General features: G+C 41.6%; 1 long non-coding RNA gene across 1 annotated transcript in view; it reads left to right on the forward strand.

The window, feature by feature from the left end:
- The first annotated feature begins 1,602 nt into the window (after positions 1–1,602).
- Positions 1,603–15,748, forward strand: part of LOC145512251 (uncharacterized) — a 166,755-nt gene continuing 152,609 nt past the window's right edge. Inside the window, exon 1 of the long non-coding RNA XR_014058430.1 lies at positions 1,603–1,645. This is a non-coding gene — a long non-coding RNA (uncharacterized LOC145512251). The remainder of the gene's footprint in view (positions 1,646–15,748) is intronic.

A 15,748-nucleotide genomic window follows, 5' to 3' on the forward strand; every position in this document is an offset into this window, starting at 1 on the left:
CCTGGCGGCTGTCAAGAAGGAAGGTCTTCTTCGACTCCCTCTCTGACAGCAGAACTGTTAAAGGATAGACTGAGGTAGATTAAAAATTTTAGGAGCAAAAGTTGATTTGAATCAGGCAGCTTCCAGTGTAGCAGGTGGAAAGAAACTGAGAAGCCGTACAAAATGAAACACTTTTCTATAGAAGGGAGTGGGAACAAGGACATTTTTTGAGTCAGAAAAGCTGGTTGGTTTTGCACAGCTACTTTCCTTTAGGCGAATGGCAGCGGTCCGTCAGGCACATGACCTGACTGTTGCCAGTCAGGGGGTTTCTTGGTGAATTTACTGAAGATGTGGACTTGGGAAGAACTGAGACTGTAATTAAGCTTTGGTTTGGTGACGTGGGACTTAGCCTAAGCGACTCTGTTCTGGGCCTGATGTTGTGTTTTTAACAAAGGCTCGGGGCATTGTTTATATTCTTTGCTGAACACATGGGGTGGAGGTGACACCCAGGCTTTGAAATGGCAGACACCAGTTTGGTTTCTGAGTCCTCTACGTGCGCGTGGGTTCCCAGTGCTTCTGCAGACCTTGCGAGAAATACAGCTGGTTGATTTTTGCTTTATGTCCGCACCTGAAGTCAGTTCTTGTTAACTGTCAATACCGAAAATACTGCTTTCACTTAAAAAGAAGCTCAAATCAACTGTTGTAACTTTCTGTTGAAAGAAGCTGCAAAGATTCTCGTCTTCCCGGGCACATAAAAGCATCTCACTGAAAGGCTGAGCTCTACTGGGAGTGGGCATCTGTTACATGTGACTTCTTGTTTCTTTACAAAATTTAGGAGTAGCTTCTGAATAGATAGGGTGGGCAGCAGATGATAAAGATGAATTTTAAAAAACTGTCATAATTATCTTCTGGCCTCTGGCCAAGGCAGCAGTGTCTAGGAGCTGACTAGGAGTGCAGGCTAACTTTCTATTGCTAAACTTTAGGTGGCTTTGTTTCTTATACAGTTTTTTAAAGTGTGTTAGTGAAAGAAATACAAAGAGAGAGAGAGAAGGGGGAGGGATTGGAGAAGCGAAAGGGGAAGGACAGGGAGGGAAGGATGAAGACCTTAAATTCTCGTTTCCTAAGGAATGATTATTTAGGAAACAGTGAACTTTCCAGACAGACCATGAAGGGGTCGTGTATTCCTCACAGTCTCAGGCCATCCTATGTCTGGGCATAGTAAGATCTTCCGGGGGACGTGGAAGAAGTTACAAAACCAGAGCGGGGTCAGAGAGGGACCTCCATCCTGGGTTCTGAGCTAGGAAAGGAGCTGTGTGTTATCAGACACTCAGATACACGAATTTGAGGAAGAGCAGAGGTCAGTAAGGATAACTTCAGAACTTCTACCACTTGTAATTTTTACAGAGCACTTAACACTATAGACTTTATATATGTGTCCATGATCTCATTAAACTCTCAAAGTAATAGTGTAAATAAAAGAGGTACACTTGTCACCCATAGCGAGGTTCCCCTCGTAGTGGGGAGAATTCTAGCCCAAGCCAATGATTCGAGGCCGCCTGGAATCCATCCTGCTTGGGGGCGGAGCCTGTAACCATAGAGACGCACGTGGGGCGGGGCCTCCTCGGGTGGGGAGGAGTGGAAGCGGGCCCACATGGTCCCAGGGAGGGTGAGTATCCCTGAGCCTCTCAGCTGAGAGCCTGGAAAGTACTGGGTGTTTCCTGGTGAAAGAGGTTCAGATCCTGAGAGGGGTTCAGCACAAAGGGTGGTCTTCATCCCTGGCTTAGAAGCTCAGGGGCCACATGACAAGGAAGGAGGCTGCTTCCATGCCCTGGGGGTGACAGCCAGCGAGGAGCCTCTCAGTTTCATTTGCATTATTAATATGTTTTCCATCAGGTCCAGAAACGTTTCCTGCTGCCATATAATAGTCTGAGTCGCATGTTTTTCTTTCTCTCTTTCTTTTATGCTTTTGTTTGCTTTCCCTCCCTCCTTTCCTTCCTTCCTACTATACTTTAAAAATGTGAGAGAAAAAAAGTCCTTCTTAGTGTTAGGACTGAATGAAAACAGGTTCTGGGTGGTTTGCTAGCTCCTGGTCTTAAACAATCAGCAGAACAATAAATTTAGGCCTGAATTGGTGTTTGCCATGTTTCATAGTGTAAATACACTGAGCGTGATTGATTTCAAGCTTTGATGTGAAGGCGCTTCACTGTCAGAAAGGCCTGCAGAAGCAGGGGGTGATATGTCCCACGCAGAGACACTACGGGTAAATAACCACAAAACAGGGCTGACGGTGACATGTGGCACTGTAAACAGGAAGGGTGGGGTTTCTTGAGCATCTGTTGCCCTTTTTTTTAATGTAATTTGGAATATCTGTAATTTAATTTTTAACAAAGGCTGTGTTTAACAACCAGTCCCTGTAATTCCTGAAAAGTCGACAGCTGGCTCTCCCGAGCTGGTTCTGACCACCCCCAGCACAGCACTGCTCATGCCCTTGGGGGTAAGAGGTCTGTGCTCCCTCTTATCACTGGGATGTGACCCCAGGAGTGGGGTTATGGGCCTCCTTTCACGTTGAGGATGTGGCTGTGTCCTCACTGATGGGAGAACAAGGCGGAACCTGAGTTCTGGCTCTGTGACGCGGGTGGGTCAGGCGTGGTGTCTCCGGAGCCTACCACAGGCACAGGCGAAGTCACTTCCCCCTTGCTTACCCTTCTGTTTAGAGTTCCGTTACAACAGTCCTCTCTGTGTTCTAACTGAATGTTAGAATTCCCTTGTCTGAGTGAGGTAACTGACACTAAGGTAAAATGACTGCCCTGACATCACAGGGCTGAACATCTCTGACTCAGCATCGAAACCGCATCTTGAACGCCAAGTCCACTGGGGTTTCCACGACATCCTGTTACAGCTGAAGTCAGTCAGTCACTAGTCTGTTCAGGCCCCCGGCTGGGGATTGAGCAGACCCAAGGCTGCTCTGGACGGACTGCGGCCTTGTCTCTGGAGATGCTGCACCAGTGAGAGGTGTGGTTTGGAGAAGGCGCCCATGAGGGGTGAGAGCAGGGCCCCACCTGGGCCGTCAGGGGGACGGAGGTGGCCGGGGCGCCTCCTACATCTGAGACTATTGAGCACAAACAAAGGACACATCCCTGCGCTGCGAGCTACGGGGACTGCAGACCTAGAGAGGGCGAGGGGTCTAGGATCCAACACTCGCATGTCCCACATGCACCAGCTTTAATGTCCTCTTATCAGCGGCCTTCAGGACCACTTCTGATGATGATAGTCTTGCAAGACCCCAGATGACCTGGGACCTGATTAATTCCCAGCAGCGACTGACACATAGACATGCTCTCTGAAAAATCATTAAGTCCTTTTAAAACAAATACATAATAAAATATTAATGTCAGTATTTTCTTATGCAGTTAAACAGTCAAAAACATTGACATCTCATTTAGCATGGCTTTCCCTTGAATGAATTCTCTTTCTTTGTTAAGCGTTGTAGGACTGCTTTTACATCAAAGGCAATAGTGATCTTTTCCCTCAAAAATGACTTTATTCAGATATTAAAAATGTCCTCTTTATATTTTGTCTTGGTCATCCTAAATTAATCCTTAATCTCAGGGTAGATGAATTTCATTTCCACTGTCACTTCTCTGAGCTCACATCAGCTACAGGCAGTTGGTTTGAGGGTTCCTTTTATTAAATATTGTAATTGTGTTCTGCTTACCCTGTTGGGAGGGCAGTTGCCTGTATATTCCAGTAACATACACTCCTGGGCACTGCAGCTTTCTGTATTCTCTTTTGGAAGAATTTATTGTCTTCAGGATGTTTTATCATGTTGTCAGAGTTTTCCCAGGTTAAACGTCTGTGGGTCACGTTTCTCTTGGCTTCACTGCGTCTTGGGCTCGTGGCTCCTTACTTATGCAGAGCGTCCCAGCCTTTGCCGCTGCCTCCACACCACGGCCCCTGCCCCATCATCTAGCAGCGCAGGTGCACTTGTCCTCCTCCTGGCCCCCCCAGGGTGAGTGCTGGCATCTGGAAGGACCCCCGTGTCACCACTGGTGGAGACACAGAAGTTCCAGCAGGAGCCCCGCTCCCCCCCCACAATGGGTCCCGTGAGGCTGATTCCTCCCGTCACTTCTGGCACGAATGCAGTGCTGTGGTCCAGAGTGTGCCGTGTGGCCCCACCTGGGAACGTCTGAATTGCTCGGGGGCCACCAGTTGGCACTGAGGAGTCAGGTCCTGCTGGGCCAGACTTTGACCAGTGAGACAGGAGATGGCAGGGAGCGGGGGGTCCGTGGCCTCTCTTTGTCCTCTGATGCTGGACACAGTCCAGAGGTGGCCTGCTGGCTGGGCCACCAGCTGTCTTTTTGTGAAGTAATGGCCTCTGAGTAATGCAAGACTTGCCCTCTGCTCCCAGACATTTCCTGCCTCTCTTCTCCTTCACCTCACTTTCTTTCCCTTGGGAATTACATCTCCTCTTATAACATTAATTAGCACTTTCCTATTCAGTCCGTTAGTTATTGTCATTTACTGCCTCGATTTGTATATTGTAAGGCAAAAATAACAGAGGGTCATTTGAAAAAATTCCTTAGTTTTCCTTGTGAGCCTGGCACAAACTAAAAAAATCAGTCAATCCTTGTGTGATTACAGTTCAATTCGTTGCATGTTGGCATTGCTGATAGGTTGGAATCCACATGGAAGAGCAGAAATAAAAATACAAGAAAGTATTATGAGATATAATCTAATAAAATGAATCACGTGTGAAATAACACATCAGAGACATCAAGCTGCCTCTGTACAGATATTTATAAAGTTGGATCATGAGTACAGAGTGTATGTTGGAAAACAGGACAACGTATTGCATAGGCTTAAGTTACTGAGAAAAATCAGCGACTGAAAACAATAGCCAAATCTGTGTTTGGGCTTAGGAAATGGTTACACAGAAATCTCCTATCAAGTGCCCACCAAGCACAACATTGCTTCTTAACTCTCCTGTGGAAATCAGTGAGGACCACCCAGGTGAGAGCAGGGAGAAGCTATGTATTCAAAGCTTGTAACAAGGATGTCAGCCACCATCACCTGCATTTGGCAGAGTCCCTAAGACTGCATTAGAGAAGGAGAGCTTTATGATAAAAAAGAAAAAACAAACTTCAGTGTGTGCCCTACTTGGAGCTAATTCTAAATATTAAAGCTATGATTGTAATCTAATCTTTATTATTTCTCTGGAGAGATAAGTCCTAGATTTTTGCTAAAAATAGATTTTAAAAAATAGTAATCTTGATATGATTTTGAATTAAAAAGGGATGAGTGAAATTGGAGGAACAAGGTGAGAGGATGAAAAGACTGATATTCCAGCCTATACAGAGTAATAGCTGTATGATTGATGAGATGAAGGACAAGCTTTTTCTGAAAAAGAAAAAAATTTAGGAGGTGGGGTGATGTGGTCTGACAGCAAGCTGCACTGTATTCACAGTATTTAAACACTTCAAATATGGTATTGTTTTTCTCTTTCTTAGTCCCAGAGAAGTTTCTCCTACTGGTTTTGTTATGTAAGATTCAGAAAGTCAGAGATAAGTGGGACAATATTCATCACTTCTGGGGTTTGATTTGGTAAAAAGGTAGTGAGTGGTATTTCGATTGTTTCATCCACCAGGTAATCAACTAAATGCGCACAGACAGGACTTTCACCCTTAATGAGATTGTGATTCAATTATGTTTAAAAATGGAAGAACATCTGAATAAAAATATAAGAAGATAAACTGAGGTCTGGAGAGAAATTTAGAAGGAACGTCTGTACTTCAAATATAATCAGCCATAACATAAGCAAATTTCATTTGCAGCTGCAAATGGAAAGAAATAAATTAATCTAAACACTGTCAATGGTTCTGCTTTCTCACAGTTCCAGATTCACCATAGAAAAATGTACATTATGTATTTCAAGAGACACTGGAATCAGAGGGCATTTAGCTTCCTGATGAAAATAGTTTTGATTAGTAAACAAAAATTGTTTTCTCTAAGTGATGGTGGACTGGCTTCCTAAGGCTGCTGTAACAAGATACCACAAACTGGGTGGTTTAAAGCAGTAGAAATGTCTTCATTCACAGTTCTGGGGGCTCTGGAGGTCTGAAATCAAGGTGTTGGCAGGGTTAGTGTTCTAAGGAGGCTGTGAGGGAAACAGTCTCTTGCCTCTCTCCTTGCTTCTAGAAGGCAGTTGCAGCTAATTCTTGGAGTGTCTTGGATTGTGGACATGTCACTTGAGTCTCCACCTCCATCTCTATGGTCCTTCTTCCCTGTGCTTGTGTGCATCCTTTTCTTCTCTTCTAAGGACACTCTCTCTGGATTTAGAACTCACCCTAATTGAGTATGATACAGTTTCAATCCTTAACTAATTAAATTTGCAAAGACCCTATTTCCAAGTAAGGCCACATTCAGATGTTCTGAGTAGAAGGGAATTTTGGGGAGACACTGTTGAACTCATGACAGATAGACTGTCTGAATTAATTATCTTAGAAAAAAGAGCCAAATAAAGCACAAGCTAGACTTTTACTACAAATTCTGGCCTGTTGCCTGATTGGAAATATGACCTTATTTAATAAACCAGTCTTGCAGAATCCTGTCTCTGAATTTCTTCATCTGTAAAATATAAATAACTTTGTTTTATCTATCAAAAACATGGTTGTGACCTCTGAATGAAATACTAATTTTAAAATTTTGTTGACAAGCATAAAATACTCTCTCAATGCACAGTGAGCTTAATTTTATTGCTGTTTACTTTTTTTCCTTCTCTGTTCCACATTGGTCAATTTCAGAAACTATTGGACATGCTTTGTATCAGGTAAAGATCTTAAGAAAATAGTTTTGCATATTTATATGAAACTTAAGTTTTCAGCAGCTGTTTTCTAGTTTGCTCTTTGCTTATTTTCAAAATCATTGAAACCATCAGGGAAGGATCATATATGAAATCCAAGTTGATCAGTCATAGTCCTTTCTAGAAACTTGGAGAAGAAGGTTGCTTGGAAAAGAAAAAATTATTGAATTAAATGATATTTCTGATATTTGCAAATTCAGCCACTTGTTTCCCACACCCCACTGCCCTGGATAATTTACCTGAAGAATGGTTCTGAGTCTTTCCCTGGCTCCTCCCTCCACTAGTGTGGCTCTAAGGCCACATATACACACGTGACTGCCAGACTCCTACATCCTGTCCAGACTTCTCTGAGCTCCAGACATACACATCCAACTACTCATTCAGCATCTTCTCTTTGAGGTCTCAAAGACATCTCAAATTCACAACTTCTCTAGACGTAGAATGGTGCTCTTGGGCCCCATGCTTTTTCTTAAACCCATTATAAAACCTGATCTTTCAATGTGGTTTCCCATAGTAGTGAATTGCACTGCTGTCCTTTCAGGTATGGAGCCCTAAAGCCCACATGTCAGCCTCTGCTTCCGTCTCCCAGTAGGCTCCACGTGCCCCGAGTCATCGGTTACTGCCACTCCTAACACTACATGGCCCTTCACCCCCCTCACTTAGGTTAATTTCCATCGGCATCCTCGTCTAGCTTTAATGATGATTAATTCATGGTCAGTCTTGATGTATCTGTATCCCACACACCGCACTGCCTCCTTGATGATTTTGAAAACATTCTAGTCACCATACCATTTCATCTCCATATATTTGTAGATACCTATACAAAATAAAGAATCTTTTTAAAAATGTTACCTGCAGTTTCATTGTCACAACTGAAATAGTAATTTCTTACAGTATTGAGTATCAGTAAATATTTAAACTTCTCCAGTCATTTTGTGTTTTTCCTCATACAGTTTTTTGTTTGAATCAGGATTTTTGCCATCAACAACCACCCCATTGGTGGTGACATCAACTACCTAGCTGAAGCCCTGCTGTGATTCCCTTTGGTCTCAGAAGAAGTATAACATTGCCACAGTCTCTAGGACAGTTGGTATTTGGACCCTACATATACTTGCATTATTATCTTGCTTTCCACTTCCTCTCTGCTCTCTCATCTTAAAGATTGAAATTATTTCAATATGTCATTCACTGAGTGCTTGTTTTGGCAAATAGCTTTGAAGACACTATTCCTTATTCTGGGAAAACCTTTTCCTCCTCATCTTATCTGCACCTCACTGGGAGATACCGGATCAAATTCTCATACTCTGGATCACATCTCTGACCAGGTTTGGTCATTCAGCACGCACACTCATAGTACTACATCTTCTTCCTTTGTCCCAATTAGTCACAAGTTATGCAAACAGGTGTACACTTTTTTTTTTTACTTGTTTTATGTTTCCTCTCATTGGCTTAATTCCTTCTTCTTTCAAATTGTTTCACTGTTTGAAATTTAAGCATGTCTTCAAATCTGTAAGGCTAGTTCAGGCACTGTTGGGGACCATTGAAGCAGACAGTAAATTATTTCTGTTAGAAATACTGTAAAGAGATAAATATCCACAAGTTTCTCAACTCTTCAGAACTCTGGATGATTTTAAGTCAATATTCCAAACCTTACTTAGGGACAGTGAATTTCCATCATCTGTCCTTTTCAGAGGTTGTAATACGTACACATGCATTGTAGGTTTCCAAGCTCATCAGTTAAAATATGATGATACAATTGTAATATTACACTATTATAATACTATCCAGAGTTCATTACATATCATATCTCAGAAATGAGGAATTAAATCAAATCATGTAATCTTTACCTTAGAATCAAGACAATTTTCGTATGCACTAAAGAAAGAGCAGCAAAAACATGGACAGATATTTTGAAGGAAAAAAAAAATCAATAGCCTCTGTGATGATAACAACCCTACAAAACACCAGCAAGACATCAGAACAGCTGTGATAGAAACAAACAAAACTGGGGAAAAGTTTTATCTCAGGTCAGGAAAGCAGAAGAAATGTTATTAACAAGACAGTGGCCTTCCCCTTTTTTTATGCTTGTAAGATTTGTAAATATCAAGACGAAATATAAAGGAGGCTGAGATATATTTTAAGCCATATGTCAAAGCGTTATCTTCTGTATATAGGAATGGTATTATATGTATGGGAAGACATTTTTTTAATATTGAATTATTTAATACCATAACCTGAAACTTGGTATATGGTAGGCCCCCAATTCATTGTTTTGTAATACTGTCTTCAAGTTCATTGTTTTAAAATTAAAAACTGTAGGTCTGATCAAATTACATTTTGATAATCAGTAATGTTCAGGCTAATAAAATTTCATCTTGGAAAGCTTCTAAGTCAGTGTGGTGTATAATATCCAGTCATAATGTATGTCATGATGGTATGTGGTTTGCCAGAAAATAATCCATTTTTAAAAACATTTTAATGTTACTGGATTGTAGTTGATTTACAGTGCTGTGTGTCAAGTGTGCAGCGCAGTGACTCAATCATACATGTGCATATGTTCACCCTTTCTTAAATGCTTATCTAGGTTCTCACAGGATACTGAGTAGAGTTCCCTGTGCTGTATGCTAGGTCCTTCCTGGTTATCTATCTTACATATAGAGTGTGTGTGTGTGTGTGTGTGTTTATCCCAAGTTCCTGATTTGTCCTTCTCTCTCCATGTTTCCCCTTTGGTAACCGTAAGTTTGTTTTTGATATCTGTAAGTCTTGTTTCTGTTTTGTAAATAAGTTCATCTGTATCTTTTTCAATTAGATTCCACATACAAGTGATATCGTATAGTATTTGTCTTTCTCTGTCTGATTTACTTCACTCAGTATGATAATCTCTAGGTCCATCCTTTTGCTGCAGATGGCATTATTTGTTATTCTTTGTTATGGTTGAGTAATATTCCATTGTATACGTGTGCCGCTATCACAGTTTTAATTTTCTAGGGTAAGTCTCCATGTCTTTTGGATAATTCCTGTTTTTAAAGTTAACTGATTACTGTACTTATTTTGGACTGCACTGGGTCTTCATTGCTGCATGTGTGGGCTTTCTCTAGTTCTAGCTGCAGTGTACAAGCTTCTTGTTGCGGCAACTTCTCTCCTTGCAGGGCGTGGGCTCTAGGCGCATGGGCTTCAGTAGTTGCAGTGTGTGGGCTTAGTTGCCCCATGGGGTATGGGATCTTAGGTCCTGGATCAAGAATTGAACCTGGGTCCTCTGCAATGGCAGGCAGATTCTTAACCACTGGACCACCAAGGAAGTCCCCCCTTCATCTCTTTAAGAGCCTAAATTTGAATGTCTTATTTGATCCGGAAGCAAAACATAGAAACTGATGCGGGATGCCAGTAGCTGAATAGCACTGCTTTGTGACCACAGAGTCTTTTATGGTAATTGAAATACATGTGAGAGGGGAAAAAGAATAAGTTGAAAGGGAGGGACAGTGTAAAGGGAACCTGGAGAAGACTATACTCTCCACTGTATCTCTAGTTCCTGAAACAGTGCCTGTCCCAGTTAAGTACACGTAGGATGTGTTAAAGAAATGCATGATTAGATGGTGAAGTTCAAGGGAAACTCATTGATCTTGAGGGACTCTGAGTGAGGGCTGGATGTTCCTCTTCAGCCAGAGGGCTGGCCCTGTGAGTCCCAGGCCCTCCACGTGCTCCAAAGACGATGCACAGTCACAAACCTTGTTGAAGTTTTAAAATTTATTTTGGGGTCTGTAATCCGTGGTTTTGAATGGTTCTAATTATGACATTATCTTTTAAAAAGTCCTTCCTAGAATGGAAAGTTTAGCATTTTGTTCAAAGCTAAAAGTCATCTGGTGATTAAAATGAAAAAAAGTAGACTATATTAACTGTAACATGGAACTATATGACAATAAATCGTTCTACTTCTAAATTGCATTAGGAAGAAGAGTCCAAGATGCATTGGTTACCACTGAGAAGAACCTGGCCTCCAAAGTTGAGTACTTAGGAGGTCCTGATAATCTTTCAGTAGAGTATTTCTTAAGTGCTTTATAATTTCTTGAAATAGTGGTTTGAATGTTCTATGTAGAGCTCTTGTGTGGCTTTGTAATGGATCAGTGTCTACTTTTGATGTATTTTATGTATTTCTATATTTTGTTTTCTATTAATGGGTGTATCTATAAATAAAATTGACTTTCTGCTATATTTCCCTTCTATCCTGTGACTGTGCTAAACTCACACGTTAATTGTGATAGCTTATCTCTCTGTTTTCATTTGGATTTTCTGTGTGTACCAGTCATCTGTGAAGGATGGCAGTTTTATTTCTTCATTTTCTAAGCTTGCCTTAATGCATTACATAGGCCTTCCAGTAAAATGTCAGAGAGAATTGGTGATAGCAGCCATCCTTGCTTTATTTCTGATCTCAAGGGAAAGCTTTCAATATTTCACAATGAAACGTGAGGTTTGCTGGAAGATTCTTACAGATATGCTCTCTCAGATTCATGAAGTTCTCCTTTATTCCAAGTTTGCTAAGAAAGTTTTCATTAATGAGGATTGAATTTTATGATTTGCTTTTTCTGCATCGATGTGAATATTATTTTCTCCCTTGTTTTTCTGCATCCAAGTGAATACTGTTTTCTCGGTTGTTTTCTTAATGTGGTGGACTAAATTGACGATTTCTTTCTCTTTCGGGGAAATTGTTATTGAAGTATAACATGCATACAGAAAAGTGCAGAAATCATAAATGTGTAGTGTAGTGAATTTTGACAAATGAAATTAGAGTGTCAACTGCCACATGAATGTATAAGCCATTACTAGGGCACCAGTATTCTTGCCTGGAAAATCCCATGGACAGAGGAAAAGCCCATGGACAGGTGGGCTATAGTCCATGGGGTCACAAGAGTTGGACACGACTTAGAGACTAAACCACCAGGGTGCCAGAAATACTCTTGAACCCTTTTTAGTGTAGGACTCTGTTACTAGTATATGGATTTCTAATGCCATATATTGGTTTTGCCATATCTTGGGGACGGGGTGAGTATCTGGCTCCCTTCATTTCAGAATCGTGTTTGTGCAATTAATCTTGGTTGCAAGTAGTTTTAGTTTGCTTGTTTTCATTGCTGGAGAGTGTTCCATTGTATGAACACATGACAGTATCGTTCCCATACTGGTCATGGATATGTTGCATCTTTTTGAGGGGCTGTTACGATTAATGCACATAACTATTCTTGAGCAGGTCTCTTGTGACTGTATCCATGCATTTCTTTTTAAGACACACACACTCACCTAAGAGTGGAGTTTCTGGGTCAGAGATTATGCCTATCTTCTGCTTTATAATCAATCAAAGTGTTAGTCGTGTCTGACTCTTTGTGACCCCATGGACTGTAGCCCTCATGGATCCTCTGTTTGTGGATTTTTCAGGCAAGAATACTGGAGTTTGTTGCCATTTCCTTCTCCAGGGGATCTTCCCAACTCAGGGATTGAACCTGGGTCTCCTGCATTGCAGGCAGATTGTTTACCATCTGAGCCACCAGAGAAGTCCCTTTAGTATCAGTAGATATTTCCTAACAGCTTCTCCAGTGATTGTACCACTTTGCACTTTCACCACCAACATATGAGAGTTCATAGTACGTTCTCAGTAGATAATAGGTGTTTATATTGAGAGAATATCTTTCACCTCCTAGGGAGGTGATCGAGGGTAGTAGGAAGTAGTGGGATTGGCCTCTGGTTCAAGAAATGATTGTATGGTGTTTGGTTTTATATTTTCCTTCCCTGTTATTGAATATGTTACCTTACGGCAAGTAGCTATAAGGCTTCAACTGAATCGGAAGTATCACTACAGTCTCCTCCATAAGACCTGGCTTGTAGAGTCAGCAAGGGTATAGGGGATTTACTGGTTGATGTGGGCACCCAAGCTCATGTAGATAGGAGTGGTGGGAGAACAAGAGAAGAATATGGACATCGATGTGAAAAGACCTTGAAGATGAGTTTCCACCTTGTATTTTTTCTCAAGGTTTTTGTGGTGAATAGTCAATGTTAGGGAATTCCCTAGCGGTCCAGTGGCTAGGACTCGAGCTTTCATTTCTGGGGCCCTGGGTTCGATCCCTGGTCAGGGAACTAAGATCCTGCAAGCCTCTTGGCACAAGCCAAAGAAAATGGCTTCCCTTGTAGCTCGGTTGGTAAAGAATCCACCTGCAATATGGGAGACCTGAGTTCAATCCCTGGGTCGAGAAGATCCCCGGGAGAAGGGACTGGTTATCCTCTCCAGGGTTCTTTCCTGGAAAATCCTATGGACAGAGGACTCTGGCGGGCTGCAGTCCATGGGGGGTCAAGAGTTGAACACAACTTAGCAATGAAACCATCACCACCACAGTCAATGTCAGTTATTCCATTTATTATTCTTAGCATTTAATACTGTTTAAAAGCTGAGATTGTTTTGGGGGCAACCTTAGGAGGATATTGGGGAAGTCTAGTATGGAGAAATCCAATTCCACCACCCACTACTACCCCTCCTCACAGTCAGGGCATTTCTGTTAATTTCAGCTGACTGTTATCAAGGATATCATTTGAAGATACTGTTTTGCTTTAAAAAAGAAAGAAATCATTGATACAGTGATATTTTTCTTGATAAATCCTGAGTTCTTTGTTTCCTGTCTCAAGCCACCTGTGAAGCATTTTTAGTGTTTCTTTTCAGCTTCCACTTGATGATAATGTAGGTGTATGTTTTTCTTTGTGCAAGGGTCATCCTGACATATCATTGGTTCCTTTTGTTTTTGTCAGTTTTGTCTTTAATCACAGCACTCCTTTGCTTATATTTTTGTTAAAGAATATCTATTCTCCCAGTCTTTCAATCACACCTGACTTGGTAATATTTTTGCAATTGCTAGTGTGGATTATTTCTTACAATCAAAAACTAGAAGCAGATTTTTACAGCAGTTGGATTTTAGCAAAGCAATCACATCTTGATATATATGCTGCTAAGTCACTTCAGTCGTGTCCGACTCTGTGAGAACCCATAGACGGTAGCCCAACAGGCTCCCCTGTCCCTGGGATTCTCCAGGCAAGAACACTGGAGTGGATTGCCATTTCCTTCTCCAATGCATGAAAGTGAAAAGTGAAGTCGCTCAGTCGTGTCCAACCCTTAGCGACCCCATGGACTGCAGCCTACCAGGCTCCTCCGTCCATGGGATTTTCCAGGCAAGAGTACTGGAGTGGGTTGCCATTTCCTTCTCCATGATATATATGACATCACATGAATTAGCCAGTTTGAACATTTCCCATCACCTCTAAAGGAAGTGGACTCTGCTAAGTAATTCTTAATGATGCTATAAATATTGATAACTTGGAAAAGCATGATTGATTTAATCATTTGATTAGAAGAAAAGGAAAGTTTCTCAGGGAGGTATCAAAGTTAGATAATAATAAACATTTTATAAACAGTATTTTGTCTCTTAGTAATGTACACATTAGACAGATTTTCCATAGTCGTTTAATTACTTTGGAGCATTTAGTTCTCTTTTAAGTTTCTGTTGTTGTGGCGATGATGGTTTATTCTGTTCCAAAATCTGTGCCCTTGTAAAAGATGGCCAACAGAGCTTTCTTGTGGGAGAAGTCAGCAGTCTGTAACCCAGAAGGGGGTCTTTACTAGAACCTGACCATGCTGATACCCTGCCTGCCTGCAGAACTGTGAGAAAGATATTTTTGTTGTGTATAAGCCAGCCAAGAAGTACTAGTGGTAAAGAACTGCCTGCCGATGCAGGAGATGTAAGAGATGGGGGTTTGATCTCTGGGTCAGGAAGATCCCCTGGAGGAGGGCATGGCATCCCACTCCAGTATTCTTGCCTGGAGAATCCCATGAACAGAAGATCCTGGTGGGCTACAGTCCAAAGGGTCAGCAAAAAGTCGGTCGCAACTGTACGACTTAGCACGCATGCGTAATCCAGCCAGTCTGTGGTATTTTGTTACAGCAGCCTAAACAGACCATGCACCAATGTACATGACTATACAGTTCCTCCCTTTCATACTTCACAGTTCTTGCTATAGCATTTCCCGCCAACCAGGCATAAGACACACCTTCTCACCATCTTTGAGATCCTGCTCTGTGGGGGAGGGGCAGGAGGTGATCTGCTACTGGGAATTCAAATGGGGCTCTGAGAATCTTGGAATCCCCCAGGCAGCCATTGAATTTAAAAGTTAGAGCTTTTCTTTTTTTAAGAGGCAGTTTCAACTAAGAAATGGATTAAAATATATGAATAGGTATCAAAAATAATTATTTTGTATTTCTTAGCAGAATAAATGTCTAATACGGGTCATGGGTATTTTTCTCAAAAGTGTATTTGGTCTTACTAAAATTTTTTATTTACAAAAAAAGGTTAAGCATTTTTTTTCAAGTTGCCAGGTGTCTTTGTCCTCATGGGACAGTATGGCATTTGCACAGCTCTGAGTTCTCCGTGTCTGGGAAGCTTTCTCCACAATTGTTACCAAGTGGAAGTGTGATGAGCAGAGTGGGCAGGTGGGCATCACTGACTCTGCAGTTGATTGGCTGGACCATGAGGGTAGCTGGAAACCATTCCCCACCGAGCGAGGTCACAGACAGATTGCTTCTGTTGTTTTTTCTCCCCGCATTTCTTGCCACATTGTATTCGGCAAACCAATACTTGGAATCATTTTTCTTTTCAACCTTTAATTTGGTTTCCTAGTTTTGTTAAGAAAAAGTAATGAGGTTTGCTTTTTTTTAATCTCAGAAAGGATATCTATCTTCCTCCTTTTATTTAACACATTTACTTTGGCAGGGCACACACCTTCTCAAGGGCTCTCTGATATTTGAAAAGGAGTTTCCTTTTGAGTTTGCGAAATCATATTCTTTCTTTGATGGAACTGTTCAAATCTCCACCCTGCCAGCTCTTT

Source organism: Giraffa tippelskirchi, chromosome 7 (assembly GCF_054371585.1).
Source record: "Giraffa tippelskirchi isolate mGirTip1 chromosome 7, T2T-mGirTip1v1.2.pri, whole genome shotgun sequence".
In the NCBI taxonomy this organism is placed as follows: Eukaryota; Metazoa; Chordata; class Mammalia; order Artiodactyla; family Giraffidae; genus Giraffa; species Giraffa tippelskirchi.